The 6,902-nt window shown below is 40.2% G+C and overlaps 1 pseudogene; it reads left to right on the top strand.

Annotated features, from left to right (window-relative positions):
* Nucleotides 1–5,633: 5,633 nt before the first annotated feature.
* Nucleotides 5,634–6,516, top strand: LOC114218209 (septin-9 pseudogene; annotated as a pseudogene).
* The last annotated feature ends 386 nt before the right edge of the window (nt 6,517–6,902 follow it).

Here is a 6,902-nt window from a genome sequence, read left to right as displayed (position 1 = left end):
TTATCAAATAGGAACTTTGCAAAGTTTTCTACCATTCTTTGTCTTGCTTTTACATTTTATTAATAATTTCTTTTGAAGAACAGAGGGGTTAAATTTTAATGAAGTTCAATGTATCAATTTTTCTTTTATGGTCTGACCTTTCGGGAACCAGCTATGAAATCTTTACCTAATTCATGCTCACAAAGATTTCTCTCCTGTTTTCTTCTTAAGTGTATCTTGTAAATTTAGGTCCATTATCTATATCAAGTTAACTTTTTATTTTTTGGTGCAAGATTTATTTCTCACATGGATGCCCAATTGTCCCTGAACCACTGAAAATATACTCCCTTCCCCATTGAGTTACTTGCTCCTTTGTTGAGAATTAATTGACCCAAGATGTTTAGGTTTATTTAAGGACCTCTACTCTATTCCATTGACTTACGCTTATTTGTAAACTATACCACACTTTTTTGATTATGTAGCTTTACAGTAAGTCCCAAAATCAAGTAGTGTGTGTTTTCCAAATTTGGTCTTTATTACAAAATTATTTTGGCTATTTATGTTCTTTGTTATTTATATACATTTTGAAATTAGCTTATCTATTTTTTTAAAGGCCGTGCTGAAATTTTTATTGGACTTGCACTGAATCTATAGATCAATTTGGTGAGAATGAACATCTTAAAGATATTCAGTTTTTAGATCCATGTGTATCTCTCCATGTATGCCGTAATTTTGTAATTTTCAACATACAAATATTGCAACTATTCAGTTAGATTTATCCCTACAAAGTTCAAAGTTTTTAAAGTTCTTTTACAAGACATTTTTAAATTTCAAATCGCAAGTTTGTTATCATTATATAAAATACAATTGATTTTTTAGATTGGATTTTTATCCTACTACATTGCTAATTTCATGCATTAGTTCTCAAAGAATTTACAATTCTGTGTAGACAATTATGTCATCTTTAAACACAGATGGTTTTATGTTTTCCTTTCTAAATCTATGTGCCTTTTGTATGTATGTATTTATGCCTTATTACTTATTACACTTTGCCTAGCTCTCCAATGTTGAAAAGGGTGATGAGAACAATCTTATCTTCTTCCTAATCTCGGAGGGAAAACAATTTCCTCAACCAGCATCAAGTACATTACCTATAGGTTTTTTGTAGGCACACTATCAGATTCAAGACTCTCGTCTTGCTCAGAGTTTCTTCATAAATATATCTTCACTCTCGTCAAATAATTTTTCTTCCTCTATTGAGATGATATGCTCTTTATTTTTCAGTCTAATGATGTGGCAAATTGCATTAACTGATTTTAAAATGCTGAACCAACTTTATATTCCTGAGGCAACCCCCATTTGGTCATGATTTATTATTTATTTCACATATTGCTAGATTTGATTTAAAAACATTTTGTTAAAAATTTCTGTGACTATAATAATAGGAAATATTGGTCTTTTTTCTTGTATTATCTTTGGTTTTGGTATGAGTTGGGAAGTATTCTTTATTTTTCTTTTTTATGGAAGAGTTTACATAGAATAGGTTATTAGTACTTAATTATTTCATAGAATCCAACAGGGAAACAATCTTGGATCAAAAAGATTCTTTGAGGGGCACCTGGGTGGCTCCGTTGTTAAGCTTCTGCCTTCGGCTTAGGTCATGATCCCAGGGTCCTGGGCTCGAGCCCCGCATCGGGCTCCCTGCTCAGCGGCAAGCCTGCTTCTCCCTCTCCCACTCCCCCTGCTTGTGTTCCCTCTCTTGCTATCTCTCTGTCAAATAAATAAATTAAGTCTTTAAAAAAAAAAAAGATTCTTTCAGGGGCGCCTGGGTGGCTCAGTCAGTTAAGCGTCTGACTTCTGCTCAGGTCATGATCTCAGGGTCCTGGGATCAAGCCCCACGTTGGCTCCCCACTCAGCGCTCAGCAAGAAGTCTGCTGGTCCCTCTGCCCTTCAGTCCTCACCCCCCCAACCCCCGTTGTGTGCACACTCACATTCTTTCTTTCTCAAATAAAGTATTTAAAAAAAAAAGATTCTTTGAAGGGGGGCAGGAGTTATCTACAATTTAATTTATTTAATAGAAATAGTTCAAGTTATGGGTTTCTTCTTGAATGAGCTTTGATAGTCTGTGTCATTCAAGGGATTTATCCATTTCATCTACTTTGTGAATTTATGAACATTATGTTGCTTATAATTTTTCTTATTATTCTTTTGTGTCTGTCAGATAAGTAGTGATTTCCCTCTTTCATTTATGACACTGGTAATTTGTGACCTCTTTGTGTTTTCTTGATCTATCTGGTTAGTTTCATCAAACTCCCTGATATCTAATTTATTCTATTTTTAAATTCATGCCTCAAATGTGAACCACATGCCTACTTACAGAATTATCATAATCTTTATTATATGATTTTTTATACATGTATCTTCTCCAATAGAATGAGAGCTCCCTGAGTGCAAAAATTATGTTTAGAATAGTGCCTGCTATGTAATTAATGCTCCCTAAGAGACAAGATTCTTTTTTGTATACCTTATATTCTTGAAATACCTTGTGATTATTCCCCAAACAATATTTTAAAATTCTAGGAGGTTCTTTTGACTAAGAGCATCATCATCAGCTGACACATTTAGCTTTAAAATGTGCATATCATCTTCAAATTTTCTTCTTCCTTAGAGCTTAGGTATTCTATTTTTATCAATGCTGAGCTCTTTTATTGACAGGAACTCTCCTGAGGTGGTGAAACCTTCAATGAGCCTCCCACTCTATTGGCATCCTAGTCTAGTCATACAGAGACCATGGCCTGTCCTGACTTTATCAATGGGGCACCCATGTTCTACAAGTTAGTTTAGATAAAGTAGTCTAGAATAGGTCATAATCCCTAGAACCTGTGTTACCATACATAGGAAAAGGAACTTTACAGATGTCATTAAGATTAAGGACACTGAGACAGAGAGATTATCCTAGATTATCAATATAATCAATGGGTCCTTAAAAGTAGATAAGAGGAGGGTAGAAAAGTGATTAAGAGTATAGCAATCTAGTACTCCTAGGCCAATAATGAAGCAACAGAAAGAGAAGTTAAGGAATCAGTCCCATTGAGGAATTTGAGAAACAAGACAGAGGATCATAGGGGAAGGGAGGAAAAAAATGAAATGACGAAACCCTGAGAAGGAGACAAACCATAAGAGACTCTTAATCTTAGGAAACAAACTGAGGGTTGCTGGAGTGGAGGGGGGTGGGAGGGATGGGGCAGCTGGGTGATGGACACTTGGGAGGGTATGTGCTATGGTGAGCACTGTGAATTATGTAAGACTGATAAATCACAGACCTGTACCCCTGAAACAAATAATATATGTTAATAAAAAAAGAATACTAAAAAAAATCAGTCCCATTTACAACTGCACCAAAAATAATAAGATACTCAGGAATAAACCTAACCAAAGAGGTGAAAAACCTGTACTCTGAAAAGTATAAAACACTGATGAAAGAAACTGAAGATGACACAAACAATTGGAAAGATAGTCCATGCTCATGGGTTGGAAGAATAAATATTGGTTAAAATGTCTCTAATAGGGCCCCTGGGTGGCTCAGTCATTAAGCATCTGCCTTCGGCTCAGGTCATGATCTCAGGGTCCTGGGATCGAGTCCCATATCGGGCTCCCTGCTCAGCGGGAAGCCTGCTTCTCCCTCTCCCACTCCCCCTGCTTGTGTTCCCTCTCTCGTTGTGTCTCTCTCTGTCAAATAAATAAAATCTTAAAAAAAAAAAGTCTATAATACCCAAAGCAATCTACACATTTAATGCAATCCCTATCATAGTACCACCAGCATTTTCACAGAGCTAGAACAAACAATCCTAAAATTTGTATGAAACCACAAAAGACCCCAAATAGCCAAAGCAACCTTGAAAAAGAAAAGCAAAGCTAGAGGCATCACAATTTCGGACTTCAAGTTGTATCACAAAGCTACAGTGATCAAAACAGTATGGTACTTGCACAAAAAAAGATCAATGGAACAGAATAGAAAACCCAGAAATGGACCCTCAACTCTATGGTCAACTATTCTTTGACAAAGCAGGAAAAAATATCTAATGGAAAAAGAGAGTCTCTTCAACAAATGGTGTTGGGAAAACCAAACAGAAACATGCAAAAGAATGAAACTGGTCCACTTTCTTATACCATACACAAAAATAAACTCAAAACGGATTAACGACCTAAATGTGAGACCTGAAACCATAAAAATCCTAGAAGAGAACACAGGCAGTAACTTCTTTGACATTGGCCAAAACAACTTCTTTCTAGATATGTCTCCCGAGGCAAGGGAAACAAAAGCAAAAATAAACTATTGGAACTATATCAAAATAAAAAGCTTCTGCACAGCAAAGGAAAAAATCAACAAAACTAAAAGGCAACTTACAGAATGGGAAAAGATATTTGCAAATGACATATCTGATAAAAGGTTAGTATCCAAAATACATAAAGAACTTATAAAACTCAACACCCCAAAAATGAATAATCCCATTAAAAATGTGCATAAGACATGAATAGACATTTTTCCAAAGACATACAGACGGCCAACAGAAAAGATGCTCAACACCACTCATCATTAGGGAAATGCAAATCAAAACTACAAAGAGACATCACCTCCTACCTCTCAGAAGGGCTTAAACTAACAACACAAGAAACAACAGTGTTGGTGAGGATACGGATAGGATAAAGGGGAACCCTCCTGCTCTGTTGGTGGGAATGCAAACTGGTGTGGCCACTCTGGAAAACAGTATGGAGGCTCCTCAAAAAGTTGAAAATAGAACTACCCTATGATCCAGCAACTGCACTACTAGGTATTTACCCAAAGAATACAAAAATACTAATTCAAAGGGATACATGCACCCTGATATTTATAGGAACATTATCTGCAATAGCCAAAGTATAGGAAAAGCTCAAATAACCACTGAAAGATGAACAGATAAACAAGTTGTGGGGTGTAGGTGTGTGTGTGTGTGTGTGTGTGTGTGTGTGTGTGTGTGTGTGTAACAGAATATTACTCAGACATAAAAAAGAATGAAATCTTGTTATTTGCAATTATGTGGATAGAGCTAGAGAATATTATGCCAAGCAAAAGAAGTTAGTCAGAGAAAGACAAATACCATATGATTTCACTCATGTGGAATTTAAGAAACAAATGAGCAAAGGGGGGAAAAAAAGGAGAGAGAGGTAAACCAAGAAACAGACTCTTAACTATAGAGAACAAACTGATGGTTACCAGAGGGGAGGTGGGTGGGGGGAATGGGTCAAATAGGGGATGGATATTAAGGAATGCACTTGTTTCGAGGAGCACTGGGTGTTGTATGGAAGTACTGAATCACTGCATTGTACACCTGAAACTAATATGGCACTGTATGTTAACTAACTGGAATTGAAATAAAAACTTTAAAAAAAAAAAAAAAAAAAGAGGGGCCGCGCTCTCTGCCGGCGGCCGGCGCAGCCCGACTCAGCTGCTGGGCCCCTGGGGCAGCTCTTGGCTGCATTGGCGACATGGCCGACACCCCCAGAGACGCTGGGCTGAAGCAGGCGCCCGCACCCCAGAACGAGAAGGCGCCCGCGGACTTCGGCTATGTGGGGATTGACTCCATTCTGGAGCAGATGCGCAGGAAGGCCATGAAGCACAGTTCAACATCATGGTGGTCGGGCAGAGCGGCTTGGGGAGGTCCACCTTGATCAACACCCTCTTCAAGTACAAAATTAGCCGGAAGTCGGTGCAGCCCACCTCGGAGGAACGCATCCCCAAGATCACTGAGATCAAGTCCATCACGCCTGATATTGAAGAGAAGGGCGTCCGCATGAAGCTGACGGTCACTGACACACCAGGGTTCGGGGACCACATCAACAATGAGAACTGCGGGCAGCCGATCATGAAGTTCATCAACGACCGGTACGAGAAATACCTGCAGGAGGAGGTCAACATCAACCGGAAGAAGCTCATCCCGGACACATGCGTCCACTGCTGCCTGTACTTTATCCCCGCCACCGGCCACTCCCTCAGGCCCCTGGACATCGAGTTTACAAAGCGTCTCAGCAAAGTAGCGAACATTGTTCCTGTCATCGCCAAGGCCGACACGCTGAGCCTGGAGGAGAGGGTCTACTTCAAACAGCGGATCACCGCGGACCTGCTGTCCAACGGCATCGACGTGTCCCCCCAGAAGGAGTTTGACGAGGACTCGGAGGACCGGCTGGTGAATGAGAAGTTCCGAGAGATGATCCCATTTGCCGTGGTGGGCAGTGACCATGAGTACCAAGTGAATGGGAAGAGGATCCTTAGACGGAAAACCAAATGGGGCACCATCGAAGTTGAGAACACCACCCACTGTGAGTTTGCCCACCTTCGGGACCTCCTTATCAGGACGCACATGCAGAACATCAAGGACATCACCAGCAGCATCCACTTCGAAGCGTACCGGGTGAAGCGTCTGCACGAAGGCAGCCATGCCATATCCAACGGCGTCGAGGAGAAGGGGCTCGAAGCCCAGGAGATGTAGACCCACCCTGCCCCGGGGACCCAGACCCCCAGTCCTTTCCAGCACCACCCCCAGGCCCGCCCACATGCCCCATTTTATTTTATATAATTTTCTCCACTTGTCATCGTTCTCTGCCCCTTTACACGCCGCCAAGTAACAAGATCACGTGTGCCCTCCTGAAAAAAATAAAAAAAGAGTACTGCAATGTGAGAAGGACCTCAACCTGCTATTGCTGGCTTTGAAAGTAAAAGAAATAAACCAAGAGACAAAGAATGTGGTGAAGAAGCTGGGAATGGCCCTCAGTTTACAGCCAGCAAAAAAGACCTCAAGCCTACAAGCACAGGAATTGAATTCTGGCAACATAAAGGAACGCAGCTTTGCTCAGACCTTGATTTTCAGCCCAGTGAAACCTGCTGG

Source organism: Eumetopias jubatus, unplaced genomic scaffold, assembly GCF_037043125.1.
Source record: "Eumetopias jubatus isolate StellerSeaLion01/CBP00866 unplaced genomic scaffold, mEumJub1_p1.0 scaffold_15, whole genome shotgun sequence".
Classification (NCBI taxonomy): Eukaryota; Metazoa; Chordata; class Mammalia; order Carnivora; family Otariidae; genus Eumetopias; species Eumetopias jubatus.
This window is presented reverse-complemented; position numbering and strand designations above follow the sequence as displayed.